Source organism: Saccopteryx bilineata, chromosome 2 (assembly GCF_036850765.1).
Source record: "Saccopteryx bilineata isolate mSacBil1 chromosome 2, mSacBil1_pri_phased_curated, whole genome shotgun sequence".
Lineage (NCBI taxonomy): Eukaryota > Metazoa > Chordata > Mammalia > Chiroptera > Emballonuridae > Saccopteryx > Saccopteryx bilineata.
In genome coordinates, this window is record NC_089491.1 from 237,905,589 (window position 1) to 237,925,826 (window position 20,238).

Genomic DNA, 20,238 nt, shown 5'->3' on the forward strand with positions numbered 1-20,238 from the left:
AGGGAAAGGGGGAGGGTCACAAAGAAAACTAGATAGAAGGTGACAAAGGACAATCTGACTTTGGGTGATGGGTATGCAACATAATTGAATGACAAGAAAACCTGGACATGTTATCTTTGAATATATGTATTCTGATTTATTGATGTCGCCTCATTAAAAAAATAAAATTATTAAAAAAAATTTGTATCACTGTCTTTTGGCTTACATTGTTTCTGATGAGAATTTAGTAGTCATTCTTGTTGTTGTTTTCCTGTAGGTACTGGGCCTTTTTCTCTGACTACACTTAAGATTTTCTCTTTACCTGTGGCTAGTCCTGCTCACATTTCTTCATACTCTTTTTTGGATCACAGATATGTTCAACATGTTTCTAAGCAAACTAATATTTTATATTGTTTTATTATAATAATTTATTTACTAATTCGAAAATTTTGAAGCTGGGGGAGGGTATTTTAAAGTATTTACATTTAGCCTGACCAAGTGGTGGTTCAGTGAATAGATCATTGACCTGGGATGCTGAGGACTGAGGTTCAAAACCCTGAGGTTGCCAGCTTGAGCATGGGCTCACCATCTTAAGCGTGGGGTTGCTGGCTTGAGCATGGAATCATAGACATGACCCCATAGTGGCTGGCTCGAGCAAGAGGTCACTGGCTCAGCTGGACCCCCTGGTCAAGGTACATATGAAAAAATAATCAATGAACAACTACAGTGTCACAACTATGAGTTGGTGCTTCTCATCTCTCTCCCTTCCTGTCTGTCTGTCCCTGTCTATGCCTCCGCCCCCCTCTCTCTCTTTCACCAAAAAAAATTTAAAAAGCATTAGCTTATAAAGTCACCATGCCTAAAGTAAAATGACACATAAGTGCACTTGTCGTTTTATAAAATCCATAGTACTTTAATTACTACTGCTTTAGATATATTGTAGTATATAGTGAAATTAGTGAATTCTGATTGTCCCTCTTTTTAAAAATCTCATCAAATTACTTTTTAATATACTATTTTTTAACTTCAGAAAATATTTGGCTGGGTTATTTAGGATATTATTACATCTAAGATTAATGTGTTATGTATTTTACATATATGATATATTTAATCTCATTTTCATAATTTAAGATAAATTTGAATATATCATATTTTACACATATATTTATTAATAATTTCATTTCCAGCACATGGTACATTCTTTCACTATTTAAGATTAATCTAGACTAATTGATATTACATGAGTGTGGGTTCATATCCAAAGGCTTTTGTAGAATTAGCAATACTAGTTAAATTTTTAATTTCCTAATTCAGCTTTACTTTTTTTCCTAGCAAGCTACTACATATATTTGATATGTCTATGCTACTCTGAATGTAACAAAAAAAGTAATAAGTACCATGCTTCATATATTGCCCTTTTTAATCACATTCTTGTTGTCTAGCTTTTGGGGTTTAAGTTCATGCAGCTCCTTGAAATGCCTCTCAAAAGTTAGCTTATATTGTCAGTTTGTAAACTCTGTTCTAATATGATATTGATAAAATTTCCAACCTAGTCAGTGAGTTAGCGGGCAACTTGGCTCTATTCTTTTTTTTTTTTTTTTTCTGTATTTTTCTGAAGCCGGAAATGGGGAGAGACAGTCAGACAGACTCCCGCATGCGCCCGACTGGGATCGACCCGGCACGCCCACCAGGGGGCGACGCTCTGCCCACCAGGGGGCGATGCTTTGCCCCTCCGGGGGCGTCGCTCTGTTGCGACCAGAGCCACTCTAGCGCCTGGGGCAGAGGCCAAGGAGCCATCCCCAGCGCCCGGGCCATCTTTGCTCCACTGGAGCCTCGGCTGCGGGAGGGGAAGAGAGAGACAGAGAGGAAGGAGAGGGGGAGGGGTGGAGAAGCAGATGGGTGCTTCTCCTGTGTGCCCTGACCGGGAATCGAACCCGGGACTTCTGCACGCCAGGCCGACACTCTACCACTGAGCCAACCGGCCAGGGCTACTTGGCTCTATTCTTAATGCAAAGATAGTGGTTGTCTTAGCCATCCCAATGTTTAAATAAAAAACAGCAGATGAGCTCATTTACTCATTCCCCTTTTATGAATTTTAATCAAGTCAAATTATAAGCAAAGCTCGGATATCCACAATGTATGAGACAGTTATAACATCCAATATGCCAAATGAACTTTAAAAATTATGAAAAAAAGTGTTTCCTAGCCACCTCATGCTATCTGCTCCAGTGGCCCGAGATCTCAGCCCTACTCACTGCTCACTAGTCTATGTTTTTATTAATGTCTAGGCCCTAAAGATCATTATTCTGTTCTCTTCCTTTCTTGTTACTTTTTATCTCTCAGTGTTAGTAACATAGGAGTCTCCTCAGATTATAAAATTGCATTACATCTTCACTAGAAATACAATAGAATGTTTTGTTTTGTTTTTTTGTTGTTGATTGTTCGTTTTTTTGTTTTTTTCAGAGACAGAGAGAGAGAGTCAGAGAGAGGGATAGACAGGGACAGAGAGACAGGAACGGAGAGATGACAAGCATCAATCATTAGTTTCTCGTTGCGCATTGCAACACCTTAGTTGTTCATTGATTGCTTTCTCATATGTGCCTTGACTACGGGCCTTCAGCAGCCCGAGTAACCCCTTGCTTGATCCAGCGACCTTGGGTCCAAGCTGGTGAGCTTTTACTCAAACCAGATGAGCCCGTGCTTAAGCTGGGACCTCGGGGGTCTCGAACTTGGGTCCTTCCGCATCCCAGTCCAACGCTCTATCCACTGCACCACCACCTGGTCAGGCTAGAATGTTTTTTATTACTTTATTTTTTCTGATTTAGATGAGACACATTCCATTTTTATTCTGTTGGAAATTTACATTTAAATATATATTTAACAGTCAGATTTTATATTGTTTCTAACAAATATAAGTTATTTGTTGTCTTTCCCATGAAAAAGATACTGACCTTAGAGTACATTAACTTTCTTACTAAACTTCCTCTAAATCTTGTAAGTTGTATATGTCCCCTATTTTAATTTTGTCCTGATTTTAAACACAAACCATTATTTTTAGAGTCTATACATCTTAGATCCATTAATATGTTTTGTCAATATTTTTGTTTTCCATTGTTCTGTGCAATCTATTTTTTCTTCTTGCTTTATTTCTGTCTTGTTTAACTATGACTTTTAGTAGTTCTTTCATCGAAGCATTAAGATTCTTTAGATATCTTGCCTGACCCGGCGGTGGTGCAGTGGATAGAGCGTTGGACTGGGATGCGGAGGACCCAGGTTTGAGACCTGGAGGTCGCCAGCTTGAGCGTGGGCTCATCTGGCTTGAGCAAAAAGCTCACCAGTTTGGACCCAAGGTCGCTGGCTTGAACAAAGGATTGCTCAGTCTGCTGAAGGCCTGTGGTCAAGGCACATATGAGAGGGAAATCAATGAACAACGAGGGTGTCGCAACAAAACACTGATGATTGATGCTTCTCATCTCTCTTCATTCTTGTCTGTCTGTCCCTATCTATCCCTCTCTCTGACTCTCTCTCTGTCCCTGTTAAAAAAAAATTAAAGATTTTTTAGATATCTCAAAATGTCTTTTTTCTCATCTTGAAGGATAGATTACCTAGGTACCAGATTCTAATTTTATAGCTATTTACATCTTAAATATACTATTAGATTTTCTTATATTATCTGGAGTATTTTTATGAGAAAATTTATGGCTTTTTATAGGTAATATTTACTTTTCTTCATGGTACATTTCAATATTTTTATACTTAATATCTTCCCCTTAATTACAAAGTGTGTAGTGCAATATTTTAATTTGGCTCTATACTTTGTGCACTTTTTAATTGAGTACACATGACTTTCTTCAGTTCTGAAAAATCTCATTAATTATTTTTTTTAAATATTGCCTCTTCTTCGGTCTCTGTGGTCTCACTTTCTGGAACATCTGTGAAACAATGCAGCATCTTCTATACCACATATTTCTTCTGTTGCATTTAAAAAATATTTATGTGCAGTGTATAATTTACCAAAGTCTATATTTTAACTCTCATTTTACTAGTTATATAGTTTTTACTATTTTTCTAACCCATCTATTAACTTTTTATTTTCAATGACAACATTTTTTAACTTTAATATATTTTTTGGCTCTTTACTATATTAGTGTATTCTTTTTTACAATTATGTACTTGTCTTATGAATTCTATTTCTTTCTGTATTTTTAAACCTGTCATAAAACTTTATATCTCTAGATTTTTGAATATAAATTATTCCATTTATTGGGTCAATTAGCTGTATTTTTCAGTATATCCAGTCCTTGTTATTTAAAGGTTTTGTATTTATGAACTCACCTACTGGCTACAATTTATTGGTAGCCCCCAAATCAATCCTGAGGCAGTTTGTAGCCATGTACATGCAAAGGGCAACAAAAGGTTTGAGTCTCCCAACATGCATGTCCCCAGATGAGGCTGATTAAAGTGGTCCTCTGCCTTCTTGTGTAGGCTCTCATACTATAAACAAATGTCTTTTTTGTGGTATACTTAGTCCCATGTTTTTCACATTTTTTGAGATTTTTGTCAGTGATTTCTCTGTTTAAAATAGTCTCTAGTGTCTCCTAAAATGCTGTCTGTCTAGTGTTCATAAGTGCAAGAGGGTTGTGATGTGCCTTCAGGAGAAATGCATGTGTTAAATAAGGTTTGTCCAGTAAGAGTTATATGAGCTGTTGGCAATGAGCTCAATGCTAAAGAATTAACAATAAACAAGTATACTTCGTTTTATTGCCCTTTGCTTTATTGTGCTTTGCAGGTACTGTGCTTTTTTATAAATTGAAGCTTTGTGGCAACGCTGTGTCGAGCAAGTTGGCTGACATCACTTTTCCAATAGCATTTGCTCACTTCATGTCTATGTGTTACACGTGGGTAATTCTCACTTTTCAAAATTTCATTATTATTATACCTGTTAGGGTGAACTATGGTGAACAATCTGTGATGTTGCTATTGTAGTTGTTTTGGGGAACCACAAGCTATGCCCATACAAGACAACATTCTTAATTGGTGAATGTGGTGTGTGTTCCAACTAGTCCCCATGGTTTCCTTGCTGCAGGTCTCCCTATTCTGAAGACAGACAGTGTTGTATTAGGCCAACTAATCATCCTAATGGCCTGTAAGTGTTCAAGTGAAAGGAAAAGTTGCAAGTCCCTCACTTTAAATCAGGCTAGAAATGATTAAGCTTAGTGAGGAAAGCATGTCAAAAACCAAGAAGCCCAAAAGCTGGGCCTCTGGCACTATACAGCCAAGTTGTAAGTACAAAGGAAGAGTTCTTCAAAGAAATTAAAAGTGCGGCTCTATTGAATACATGAATAAGAAAACAGATCAGCCTTATTTCTGATTTGTAGAAATCTTTAGTGGTTTGGATGAAAGATCAGACCAGCCAGAAGCATTCCTGTAAGTCAAAGTCTAATCCAGAGTAAGGCCTTAACTCTCTTCAATTCTATGAAGGCTGAGAGAAGTGAGAAAGCTGAAGAAGAAAAGTTGGAAGCTAGCAGAGGTTAGTTCATAAGTTTTAAGGAAATAAACCACCTTCATAACATAAAAGTCAAGGTGAAACAGCAAGTGCTGATGTAGAAACTGCAACAAGTTATCTAGAAAATTAAACTAAGATATTTAATAAAAGTGGCTTCACTCAACAACAGATTTCAATGTAAACTAAACAGCTTTCTATTGGAAGAAGAAGGCACTAAGATTTTCATAGGCAAAGAAATGTCTGGCTTCAAAGCTTCAAAGGGTAGGCTGACTCTCTTGTTAGGGGCTAATGCAGCTAGTGACTTTAAGTTGCAGCCAATGCTCATTTTGTGTTCTGAAAATACTAGGGCCCTTAAAAATAATATTTTAAAAACCATTTTGCTTGTGCTGCATAAATAGAACAACAAAGCCTCAATGACCTTTAAAAATGGTTTTCTGACTATTTTAAGCCCACTATTGAGACTTACTGCTATGAAAAAAAATTTTTTTTTTCTAAAAATTACTGCTCATTGACAATACACCTACCTTCTCACCCAAGAGCTCTGACGGAGATGTACAATCAAATTGATGTTGTTTTCATGCCCACTGATATTACATCTATTCTGCAGCCCACAGAGCAAGAAATAAACTTCACTTTCAAGTTCTATTATTTAATAAATATATTTTGTCAGACTAGCTGCCATAGATACTTATTCCTCTAGTGTAGTGATTTTCAACCATTTTTGAGCCGCGGCACATTTTTTACATTTACAAAATCCTGGGACACACCACCTACCAAAATGACACTCTAACTGTTAGAATTTATTTAAAGTTTAAATAAATTACATTTATTAAAAAAAAGTTAAATAAAAAGGGATAACCCTCTCATATATACAGTCCCATGAAACATCCCCTCATATACAGTCCCATGTAACATCCCTTATATATACAGTCCCACGTAACATCCCCTTATAAATACAGTCCCACGTAACATCCCCTCATATACAATCCCATGTAACATCCCCTCATATACAGTCCCATGTAACATCCCTCATACATACACTCCCACGTAACATCCCCTCATATACAGTCCCATGTAACATCCCTTATATACAGTCCCATGTAACATCCCTTATATATACAGTCCCACGTAACATCCCCTTATACAGTCCCACGTAACATCCCCTCATATACAGTCCCATGTAACATCCCCTCATATACAGTCCCATGTAACATCCCTCATACATACAGTCCCACGTAACATCCCCTCATATACAGTCCCATGTAACATCCCCTCATATACAGTCCCATGTAACATCCCTCATACATACAGTCCCACGTAACATCCCCTCATATACAGTCCCATGTAACATCCCTCATACATACAGTCCCATGTAACATCCCCTCATATACAGTCCCATGTAACATCCCTCATACATACAGTCCCATGTAACATCCCCTCATATACAGTCCCACGTAACATCCCCTCATATACAGTCCCATGTAACCTCATATATACAGTCCCATGTATCCCCTCATATATACAGTCCCACTAATAGATACTGGAGCTTTCATCAAGGTTGTGGGTTCAAATCAATTTGGCAAATAATCTTGCTATATAGAGACTGGTCAAAATCAATTTTAGAAAATGTTGGGTACTTGTGTAACATCGTAAGTCCTCAGAGCATCTCTACTGTCAGATTGAGAAGTTTGCTTTCTAGGTAAGGATTCTGATAAATACTAGAGTTCTCCCTGAGGTTGTGGGTTCAAATCCCATGGTCAGCTGGGTGCAGGGGCCTTGGTTCTGTCTGTTTTGATGGTGTATATAGAGATTTGAGCTCTTTAAGAAGCTGACCCTTCAGGAGGCCATATACAATATAGATAACATTGTGATGCATTGTATATCACCCTCTGCGGGGGCCTCTTTTAAAAAGAAAAAGGTCATCAGGATAGACATAACCAGCTGAGGCTGAGGCTTCATCTAGTGGTGGCAACATTTACCTCCAGTCCTGACCAGGATTAGAAATCGAGACCATGGGGAGGAGTAGCAGCTTCAACTACTCACCGCGGCCACACAATGACAAGTGAGTGGCAGCCCAAGTGGGGACCTTCCTGGGTGTGGATGAGAGGCAGTCTACTATTGGTTCATCGCTAGTGGTGGGATGAATCCTAGAAGGTGATTGGTCAGTGAGCGTTCCCTGTGCCTTTACTCTTCCTGTCGCTGATAGCTGGAGGGATTGTGAGGGGAATGTTTATGTTCAGATGGAGGCGGCTGGCAGCGGGCCAGATAAATAGCCTCCGCAGGCCGTATCTGGCACGTGGGCCATAGTTTGGGGACCCATGTTTAATTTCCCCACGGCACACCTGACCGTGTCTCACGGCACACTGGTTGAAAAACACTGCTCTAGTGGATCTGGGCAAAGTAAATTGAAGCCCTTATGAAAATGATTGGCCAGTCTAGATACTATTAAAGACATGGGAGGGAGGGAGGGAGAGAGTTAGGGGGAGGGGGAGGGGCACAGAGAACTAGATAGAGGGTGGCGGAGGACAATCTGACTTTGGGCGAGGGGTATGCAACATAATTTAATGACAAAATAACCTAGACATGTTTTCTTTGAATATATGTACCCTGATTTATTAATGTCATCCCATTACCATTAATAAAAATTTATTAAAAAAAAAAAGACATTGTGTTTCATGGAAAGAGGTCAAAATATCAACATTAACAAGAGTTTGGAAGAAATTTATTTTAACTTTTATGGATGATTACCCTCATTGATAATTTAGAGAGGTTTAAGACTTCAATAGAGAAACAACTGCTGATGTGGTGGAGATAGCAAGAGAACTAGAATTAGAACTGAATCCTGAAGATGTGACTGAATCACTTCATTCTCATGATAAAACTTTAATGGCTGAGGGGTTCTTCTTGTGAATGAACAAAGAAAGTGCTTTCATGAAATGGAATCCATTCCTGGTGAAGATGTTACAAAAATTGTTGAAATAACAAAAGATATAGAATATTATGTAAATATTGTCTGTCCAGGTGGTGGCACAGTGGATAGAGTGTCAACCGGGGACACTGAGGACCCAGATTTAAAACTCCAAGGTCACTGACTTGAGCACAGGTTCACTGGCTTGAGCGTGGTATCATAGACATGACCCTATGGCCTCAGCTTGAGCCCAAAGTCACTGGCTTGAAGCCCAAGGGCACTGGCTTGAGCAAAAAGACACTGACTAGGCTGGAGCCCCCTGGTCAATGCATGTATGAGAAAGCAGTCAATGAATAACTAGAGGGCCACAACTCTGAGTTGATGCTTTTCATCTCTCCCTTCCTGTCTGTTTCTTTCTGCCTTGCAAAAAATAAATCAATCAATAATAATAATAATAATAATAATAAACAAAATAAAAATAATATTACATCCATATAGTTGGCAAAGAAATAAAGTATCTTTTAATTAAAGTATGTATGTAAGCCTGACCTGTGGTGGCACAGTGGACAAAGTGTCAATCTAAAATGCTGAGGTCACTGGTTCGAACCCTGGGCTTGCTCCTCCACCCTTCTCTCTCCCTCTCGCTTTCTATCTATCTCTTTCTCCTCTATAAAATGAATAAAGTCTTAAAATAAATAAATAAATAAATAAATAAAAAGAGTACTCTGGTAAAGTATGTATGTACATTGTTTTTTAGACCTAATGCTATGGCATACTTAATAAATTACAACACAGTATAAATATAACTTTTATACCCACTAGAAAACCAAAAAAAAATGTGACTCTCTTTATGCAATATTAATTTTTTTGCAATGATATAGAACCAAACCTACAATATTCCTGGGATACTCCTGTATATTAAATAAATTGCTTTTAAGCAGAAGTATATATAAAATAAGGTTATTAACTGATTAGTTGGCAGGATGTTGTTACCAGAGGCTTACAGGAACCACTGAATTTCTCCTAGGAGCAATGATTCAATATTTACTATTTTAGTGTTAGTGGCAACTTCCTCAATGATAGCTATGATAAATAACAAGCATCAACTGTGTTAGATTTCTCTGCATATGTATGATTTCTACATAAGTATTTATCTTCTATTGAAGCCATCTTTCATAAAAGTCATGCAGAATCTCACATCGTGATGAATCCCAGCTTTATTGAGATATAACTGGCATATATGTCAATTACATTTAAATTTTGTAAATTTAAGATGTACAAAGTGATATTTGATATATGTGAAATAGTTGTCACAATAACATTGGTTAACACACACATCACCTTCATGATTATAATTGTGTGTGTGAGAGAGAGAAAACATCAAAGATCTATTCTCTTAACAACTTTCAAGTTTATAATACAGTTTTGCTCGTTATAGTCACCATGCTGTACATTAGATCTCCAAATTTTATTCCTCTAACTGGAAGTTTGTACCACTAACCGGTATCTCCCGACTTTCCCCACTTTCCACTCCTAGCATCTACCATTCTACTCTCGGTTTCTATGAGTTTACTTTTTTCTTTAAGATTCCACATATAAGTGAGATTATAGATATTATATTTGTCTTCTCTATCTGACCTATTTCACTCAGCACAAAGCCAACTCCATCTGTGTTGTCGCAGATGGAAGAATTTCCCTTTTTATGGTTGAATAACATACATTATTTATAAAACATAACATTTTTTGTTCACTCATCTCCTGATGGACACTTAGGTTTTTCCCAATCTTTGTTATTGTTAAAAATGCTGCAATGAACACAAGAGTGCAGCTATTTCTCTGAGATCCAATTTTTTTCATTCAGATATATACCCAGAACTGGGATTGTTGGGTCAAGTGGTAGTTTTATTCTTAGTTACTTGAGGAACCTCCATATTGTTAACCAATTTATATACTCACTAACAGTGTTCAACTGTTCTCTTTTTACCACATCTGCCCCATTATTTGTTATCTTTTGTTTTCTGACAATAGTCATCTTCAAAGGTGGGAGGTGATAGAGCACTGTGGTTTATATTTTTTTCTTTGATGTTTAGTAATGTTCAACATCTTTTCATGTACCTGTTGCCCATCTGAATATCTTCTTTGAACAAATATCTATTCAGATTATTTGTCCATTTTTAGTCAGATTGCTTTTTGCTATTCATCTTATATGTTTTAGACACTTTAGACATGAACCTTTATCTGATGTGATTTGCAAATATTTTCTCCTGTTCTGTAAGCTGCCTCAGCACTCTGTTGATTGCTTATCTGGCTGTGCAGAAGCTTTTTTTTTTTTTTTTTTTGACATAGTCCCTCTTGTTTAAGTTTGTATTCATTTTTGTTCCATTAGTGACAGGCATGAACTTGGACAAATTCAAATTCTCTCAGAATATCAGAATATCAGTTTCCTCATCTGCAAAATAAGGCTAATATGACTCATTGTGTGTGGTTGTGAGTCTGTAAGATAGTCACCAATGACCCCTTCTTGGTATTCACACCTGTGCACTGTTTTCCCCTTCAGTGTTAGGTGGAGGTATTGACTTGCTTTTAACGACTAGAATACTGTAGCGGTGGTGGGATGTCACGCTCAAGGTTAGGTTATAAGTAGACTGTGGCTTCTATCTTAGGTTCTCTTTCATGTCTCTGGGACCACTTCACCTAAGGAGAAGCTAGCTTCTAAGTTGGGAGAGAGCAATGTGGAGAGGCCCAATGGCAAAGAACCGAGCGCTGCCAACGGTCATGTGTGCAATCTTGGAAGTGGGTCCTCCCTGAGTTAAGCCTCTGAGATGTCCGCAACCTCTCTCAACACTTTGGTTGTGGCCTCATGACAGACCTTATGTCATAACCATGTGGCGAAGCCACTTCCAGATTCCTGACTCACATAAAATGTGTTTGCTGTTTTTAGCAGCTAGGTTTTAGGGTAATTTGTCATAGAACAAAAATAACTAATATATTTTGCCCATTGTATTATTATTTAAAACCTGTATGTAAAGCTTTTGGAGAGATAAAATAATGGAAAGAAACAGTATTAGGAAAGTACGCAAATACAGACGTATGTCAACTGTGCAGAATGCTTATTACAATTTGCCCATAATTCACCAGTGAGTGAGTGGGTTAGTAAAGAAGAAATGACAGATGTTTCTGTTAGAAAGCTTTCCAGGACAGACTGAGCTGGGAGGAGTGACTAGTCACATAGGGTCTGATGGCTATGCATTCACTGAAAGAACTGATTACCTCTAAGGGTTACCCAGCAGGTCATCTGAGGTCCCTATTGAATTGCTCTTAATTTTATTTCCACTTTTAAATTTGCCTGAATAGTTCTGATGATAATTACCAAATGTTGATATGTATGGAAAATCAGCATTCCATAAATATCCAACTTGGCCAGATTTTATACACGTGTGGCTGCTTGAAATTCAGCAAATTTCATTAAAATCACTTTTGCTTGAAAAAATAATAGCCAAAAACTGTGCTAAGAACACACACGCACGTGCACACACACACAAACATGCACGTATGCACACAAATAGACAAAGAAAAGAGGAAATCTTAGGTTGGATTTGTAAGAATTTTAAGCTCAAAGTTGGACTTCTGAAATCCCTACCTGCTACCACTATTACTAAATCCTGAATACACCTCTCCACACTTACTCTGCCTTAGCAGATGGCTATGTTTAATGAGATAATAATACTGTTGTGTGTTGCAGTGTTGTTCATTGCCTACATTTTAATTATTTTATTTTTTTATTCTATGCTATTATTCCAGAATCTTTACTCAATTAATAAAATATTGTTATAATTATTATCAACTAAATATACAGAGTGTGGCAAATGTAAGTGTCCAGTTTTTTTGTGTGAAAAATAATACAATAATTGAAAAATAAAAATACAAGAATAAACCCTGTGTTTCATGTATTCACAACTGTGAGCCTTCCTTTGCCCCACCCTGTCTTCAGTCTCCATCAACTACCATTTTCAATTGCTTTACATGTGTCTACATGGCTAGATCTACTTTTCCCCACCATCCCCTGGCCTTTAGAAAGCCATCAAGAGAACATGCCTTTATTTCTTGTCATTTCAGTTCCTTCTTCAAGAATTTCCCCCCTCAGCCTATCCAGCTTTTATCTGTAATAACCTCATATTACAACCAGAGCTTCTTCACTCGTAACACTCTTTGACCTTCACAACACCTTTTGACCTCTACTCACACTTTTCATGCTTAGCTTCTTTACTTTCTAGACCACCATTTGTCATCTTAAACTTAATGTGGCAAAAGAGAATTCTTGATTTTCCACCAATCCTTATCTCCTTCAACCTACTTTTCTGTAGTCTTCCCCATCTCAATAAAAAGAGTTACCTGTTGTTAGAGACAAACATTTAGGAGCTATCTTTGATTCCTCCTTTTTTTTATTCCCTACTGCATAAACATAAGCATGCCTCGTGAACTTGGTCACATAGGTGCCTCTTCCTGATCATTCAGATCTTGGCTTAAGTGGTCTTTCCTCAAAGACCTTCCTTTCCCACTCAACATATGGTAATCACAGCCCCTGGGAACCACATCTCTCTATTTAAATTATAATCACCACCGGATGTTTTCCTGATAATTTTGTTCCTTTGTTATCTGTCTCTTTCCACCTTCTTTCCTCACTAATACAATATGACTCTATGACAGCAGAGACCTCACATGTCTTATTAAACATAATGATCAGGCACATAGCTGATGAGCAAAACATTTTTGTGGAATTATTATTAATCTTAGGTCTCCTCCTTTATGACTGCAATAAAGCCACAAACAAGGCTCCTAGCTGAAATCCCTTGAGCATGCTCATCCCTTCATTGCCCCCTCCTGTCCCTTAACATATCCCTGATTTCCCAGTTGTCCCACCCATTTCTGAGCCTAATGTGGTTTTGTCAACACTTTTATCTCTAAAAGTCTGGACACCTCAAATCTTTGGCCTTCCTTTTTACTCCTAGTGCTAATTTCTGATTCCTGCTTCTTTTTTTCTTACTCACCAGCAGCCAAGAGTAGCCCAACAAATATATAATATGGTGCTGATTTGATCCACAATAAATGAAACTATCTATTCAGCTTGCTCACTTGTTAACTCTGTACTGAATTTCCATGGGGCTATCTCAAAGTGTTTTCACCCTTTACAATCCTTGTCCTCCTTATTTGTATAGCAGGTGGTTGGAGTCCTCTATGGGGGCTTCTTTCTCATCTTTTCTCTTGTGACCATTCTCTTCTTGTTGCTTTGATATCTCAGCATCTTCATCCATGAAATCCTTCTTTCTTCTCTAAAAAATAGAGCAATTCTCTTTACCTTCAAAATGTATCTTGTCACACCCCACCAAGGCTGCCTTGGCATTTTATTGCATCCATTGCGTTTTCCTCATGCATCATAAATGATCCCCAACCTATAAACATGTTTATATCTTCACAGTTCTAAAAACTATCTTCCCTTTATCTTACTAACATATGAAATATCTTCAGTCCTTCCTTTCACATTTAAAAAGATGATATCTACAGTTTTGACCTCAATTTTCTGACAACCAATTTACTCTTAAGACCTGGCTGCTTGGTTTTGTTAATCTTCTTGTCTATTTGGGGGTTTCTCTGTCCTTTGAGTTCTAGCTAACTTCTGCTTGCACATTTTCTCCTTTTCCTTTTCTCCCTTGGAGATTTTGCCCCTCCTAATAGCTTTAGTTATTTTTATTTGAACAATAACAAAATGTCTATTTATTGTCCTGATTCATATCCTAACCTCAACACTATGACTCAACTATTCACCAACAACACTTTATCAGAGAAGTACTATAGACATCATAAATTTATCAGGTTTCAATCTAGACTTACTGTCAAATGTACCTGTTCGTCTTAATTTTTGTTAATTATTTCCTCAAAAACTTGTTTATCCAAGTACAAAATTTTGGACTACTCTTTTACACCATCATTTCCCTTCCAGTCTCATAGCCAGTCACATTTTCAGGTAAGCCTGGAACACACAGGTTATAAAACACAGGTTTTAGAACAACATTGCATGTGTATATACTGCTTACTGATCTGTGATGCAATAAGAAAATGAGATAGTCCAGTTAGTTATACACAAAAGTAAAACTTAACCTAGAGGATTGTCTGAGATTATGTGATTATGTTTATGTTTTTTCTACCCTTTCATGTGCTAAAATGATCTTCTCTTTTATTTTATTTTATTTATTTATTTTTTAATGATAGGAGGAGAGAGAGATAATGAGACAGACTCCCACATGCAGCCCCACTGGGATCCACCCAGCATTCCCTATGTAGGGATGAATCAAGCAAGCTATCCTTAGTGCCCTGGCTCGTGTTTGAACCAATCAAGCCACTGGCTATGAGAGGAGAAGAGGGAGAAAAGGAGGAGAGGGAGGAGAAGAGAAGCAGATGGTCACCTCTCCTGTGTGCCTTGACTGGCGATTGAACTTGGGACATCCATACACTGATGCTCTATCCACTGAGTCAACCAGCTTGGGTTTGTATTGATAGTGTTTAATTTGTCTTAACATCCCCATGTGGCAAAAACACACAAGGTTTATTTTTTAATTACCTGTTCCATTTCCACTGCTACACCTACTTTAGGATTTTTTTTTTTTGTACTTTTCTGAAGCTGGAAACGGGGAGAGACAGACAGACTCCCAGATGCGCCCAGCCGGGATCCACCTGGCACGCCCACCAGGGGCCATGCTCTGCCCACCAGGGGGCGATGCTCTGCCCCTCCGAGGCGTCGCTCTGCGGTGACCAGAGCCACTCTAGCGCCTGGGGCAGAGGCCAAGGAGCCATCCCCAGCACCCGGGCCATCTTTGCTCCAATGGAGCCTTGGCTGCGGGAGGGGAAGAGAGAGATAGAGAGGAAGGAGGGGGTGGGGGTGGAGAAGCAAATGGGCGCTTCTCCTATGTGCCCTGGCCAGGAATCGAACCCGGGTCCCCCGCACACCAGGCCGACGCTCTACCGCTGAGCCAACCGGCCAGGGCCAGGATTTTTTTCTTGATAATTGCAACAAACTCTTAACCAGTTTATTGACTTCTATGGCTTTGCTCTTTCCCAAATAACTTTCATTCAGACCACTGTCAGAGGAAACATCTAAAACCAGGGGCTTGGTAGTGTCACTTTCCTTTATAATACCCCTGCTTCTACCTCCACCCCCATGACAATTTCTAATGTCTGCTGAGATTCAAGGTGGAGCTAAATGCACAGTCTGGTATTTGGAGCCCTCCATCACCCCATACTTCCGTGTGAAGCCTGACCTGGTCACCCTCTCGCTCTCTACCTTGTTTTATTTCCTTCATGTTTATCAGTGTCGAGAATTCTCTTATGTATTTGGTATTTCTCTCCTTCTCACACATACACTAGAATGTAAGTGACTTGAGGACAGGTATTTTGTTTCTGTTCACTGCTGACCCCTAAAGCCTACTCCATAGTACAGGTTTTCTATAATTAGTTATGGAAAAAAAAAGTATTAAAAGGATGAAATGGAATCTCTCCAACTTACAACACCTTTCTTCGGGTCAGTGGATCTCAGCTGGGGACAGATTTGCTCCTAGGGTCAGATGGCGTGTTTTTCTTCCTTTCTATGGCAACAAAGGGAAACCCAGGGGTGTATGTAAGACAGGCAGCTCCAACATGCTCTATCCATTTGGGACTATACATTTTAAAGGAAAAATGTTGTTATTGGTACTCATGGGGGAACAGATGTGCTGGTCTCTCTATGAGCAGTTGCTAGAAGTTAGATAAGTTCTGAGTAAAAAATATACAGAATGTAGATAGAAGGGGGAAAGAGCAGTCAAAGAAGAGACTGTTACGCCCTTCCAGCAAAAGAACTCATAATGAATCAATTGTCCGTTCAACTGAAAACTGAACTATTTCTGAATGGAACGCTTTCTGTTGAATGAATGAATGCAGCTCCATAGTTGACAAGGTCTGACTCAAAGTGGGCCGAGAGTTATGAGCATGATTTGACTGATCAATTACTGCACATGATTCCCTCCTGTCAGCCACAGTCATTTTTGGCTTTACTTGGTCACGCAGACATTAGTGAGCCACAGCTAAGTTGTGGGAGAAACCCCGTCATTTACAATGTGACAAGATAATTGTCCAGCAACTCTTTTCACAGTGATAAGCATTTCTGATGTGAGGACAAAGGGCAAGGAAGATCTGTTCACTCGCAGCTTTCTTCCAGTCGGAAGAACCTTATCACACTGCACTGTAGATCCTAGACTTCAGAAGGTCATTTATTTTTCTTCTTTTGTCTTTTAAAAGGCTGTCCCAAGTTTATAAGAAATACGATTAAAACTTTTTAAAAGGGACACCCATGGTGCCTATTTGTTTCTGATCTCTCAAGTCTTACAACCAGAAGTTCCATTGTTGTTGATGGATGTGTTTTCTCTCCAATATTAAACCAACAAATCACCCCTCCAATATGTTCCTTTTTATCCCATCCTCTATAAGCTGGCAGAACTACTAAGAGCTGTTTTACTTAGGAAAGAGGTATATCCTGAAGAATTTTCCCTTATTACATGATGGTTTTGTTGAGTGAATATATTTTATTTAATGACGGTATACAGCAGTTTTATTATAGCCTCATTTTCAAAGTATAGTTTTATTTAGTGATCAGTCCTTCCAGAAATAAGGAAAAGATGCAGAGAAATTACCCTAATATTCTTAACACACTGGTACTTACAAATGCAGATGCAATCTATCCTTATCTTTCATCCAACCTAGAAACCTAAATGTAAAGTAAAATTGAGTTTGCTTCAAACGCTGTCTATAATCAGGTCTTACTAGTCTGGTTGAGGGTGGAGCCATGTCTTCTAAAACCATGCCACTAGGGGGAGTAAAACCCAGCAGTCTGCACACTTACCATGGGGCTGACAGAACAAGGTCGGCTGTTATACCTTTCTCTTTAAACAAATGATCCTCAACTCAGTTGCCCCAGAAAAATACCGGCATCTAGTAAGCTGTGTTTATTCTGAGGTTACTATTTCTAAAAATAGTTTTCTGAAAAATTGCCCTCCGTGGCTGGGAAGCACACAGGCAGAGTGGTGAGTAGGAAGTTCTCCTGCCTCAGCGGGAGCCTGGGGCTGCGAGGGTGAAACGAGATGCATTACAAAGCACCAAACTGGTTTTCATGTGAGGCTACAGGTGCCCCTGAGGACTTGGGCAGGCCAGGCTCACCAAACCCGACAGGAGCAGAAGGTTGGCCATCCCAGCTGAGCCCCAGACTCTGAGGAGGCAACCTGAGCCTGTGTGCCCCCACACAGGTGGCGGAAGCGGGGGCAGCTTGGGATGAGGAATCTGCTGCAGCCAGAAGGTGACAGATGTATGAGGCCTTGCCAACCTCTACTGGTCTCCTGGCAGCACAAGGCTGTGCGTGTGCGTGTGTGCATGCGTGTGTGTGTGTTTCACATGCACATGCTAGAAGGTGGAAAGTGGAGACAGCTAAGATTTTAGGGATTCTTTCCATTTTCTTTCCCCAAGTATTTTCCTTATCCAATCTTCAAATTTCTAGTAAAATGTTTTAGTCATTTTTATTTTTCTGTGGGTGCTATTCTAAAATCCCCTAAAAATCTAAAGTACAGAGCTTCAAAAGTAAACCCTGTCCCTCTGAAGTGTATTGGGATGATATTCTTGGATAGTAGGGAGCTGCTATCCCTCTTGCTCAGAGCCCAGCTCTAGGGCTCCTGCTATCTTTGCCTAGCTTCACCATATTGCCTTAGGCTGGAGAGTTAAGTCCGTCTGGCCTTCAGTAGGCTGTGGACAGGCAGCGGCAGATAAGTCCCGGATAATGCCACACAGCATAAGGGAGAATCAGCACACAGACCACACTCTCTAGAACCCAGACTCTTACACAGTCTCCAGGTCAAGCTGGAGGCACCTCTGCTTGGTCTCCCCCAGGGCAGGCTGCTGGGACACAAGGCTTCTCTGTGTTACCCTGAGAGACTCAGGGAGAATTTTGTCTACTAGGATCCTGGAGAAGTCCAGTATCTGAATTTTCAGTGTTATTGCTAAAATCTATAGTTTCTGATTCTTTGTGTTAAAGCGGAAAGAATATCACACTGAGTATTTAGAGAATTCTGGTTTGTAGTACTGGCTCTGTTTATATCTAACTCTGATTTCAGAAGATTCATTGAACTCCTCTGGACCTCAGCTGCTTCTTCTGGAAAAGGAGAATGTCAGACAAGACCTTCGTGACATTCTCTCTGATTCAGAATGTCCATGATTTCTGTCTGGTGAATACAGATTCTTCTATAATATCTTCCCCACTGCCTCCATTAAAAGTCAAGAGAGAGGTCTGGGTTAAAGTGCATTGACAGCCCCAAGGCACAGAGCGCACTGTGTGGGAGGAAGCAAATTTAGAAGGAAACAAGCTTCATTTATTCTGCCTGATATGGTTATCTCTCTGGGGCTTGTGCCCAAGCAAGCGAGATGAGGGTTAGGAGGAAGGGGAGGGGGATACACTGTCAAATGTCAAATGTTTACCAAAGACTTTGAAGTCTGACAATTGAGACTTCCGGTAACTTTGTCTCTACTTTTGCAAAAAGAGAGAGAGAGAGAGAGAAGACAGAGACAGTGTGAAAGAAAAAGACAAAACTGGATCCAAATAGGAAACATACTCATGTAGGGTTTATATGATGATTAGGCAAATAATATCTACATCACTTGCAGGTAATCTGGGACTCTCTTCTTTGGCTGCCTTTATCACTATCCCTGGTTATAGCTCGGAAATAACACTGAATTTCAAGCCGTGGTAACACTCCCAGGTGGTGCTCAGAAGTGGCATGAATGGCCCACACTGCTGAGACCCATGCCAGTGCAGGATGAGAGCAATCTTAAGCCTGTGCCCTCAAGAGCCATATTATTTGAGGAGTAAGAGACACACATGAATGCCCAACGATAAAATGCCAGAGTACACAGTATGACAGAGGACTGTGTTCGATATAGATTTAATACACATAGACTGCAAACACGTCTGTGAGTGATGATGGTCTAGGAAGTGTTCAGGAGTGATGTGAGTCTGAGCTTGTGTCCGTAGCCAGGTATGTATTGAAGAATAAATCACCAAAAAAAACCCAATCACGTTTAGTTATCAACTACCTCCTCATCTCCAAGTTACCTACCAAGCACAAAAAAGGGTACCATTCTCTTAGGGACATGGAATTTACCCAAATCTCCACCTAGTAACCAGTAGAAGGCCAAAAGAAAATGTATTTAGTCTAAATTCTGATAACTGAGTATGGACAATAAAGTATGTCTGAAGATTCCTCATCTTGTCTGTGAAGCCTTGGTGTGCCCAGCGGCAGGTGACTAATAGTCAAGCAGCCATTATGACCCCCCTGTGTGAACGTGATGCTGTGAGTATGGGCAGCCTCGGGTCAACTGTCCCGGGGATTTCTAAAACATTTCCAGTATGGCCTTGTGTTAGGTGGCTTCTCCATCAGGAGGACACCACCACTTGGAAAAGGAAGTGCTGGCCCCAAGAGGACCTCTGGGACACCACGCTGGGTTAAATGTTGGCATCAGTAGAGAAAACTCATCCATTTGAGATGCTGGAGGATTTCTGGAAGGGAGGGCCTCATTCGAGACCACTCGGGACAGCTGACAATGTTCTTATTTAGGACGTCTCAGTTCAAGGAAATTGTCCATGTCCCAGGGCTCATGATGGAGAAAAAGGCTCTTAACTATTTCCTCTGGAAATCACCCCTGAATGAATGCCAGGCTATTCTAGAATCTCTACTCCCCAGTGCTTCTGGCTTGTCGTGTAGGTGAGAGGTGAAATGCA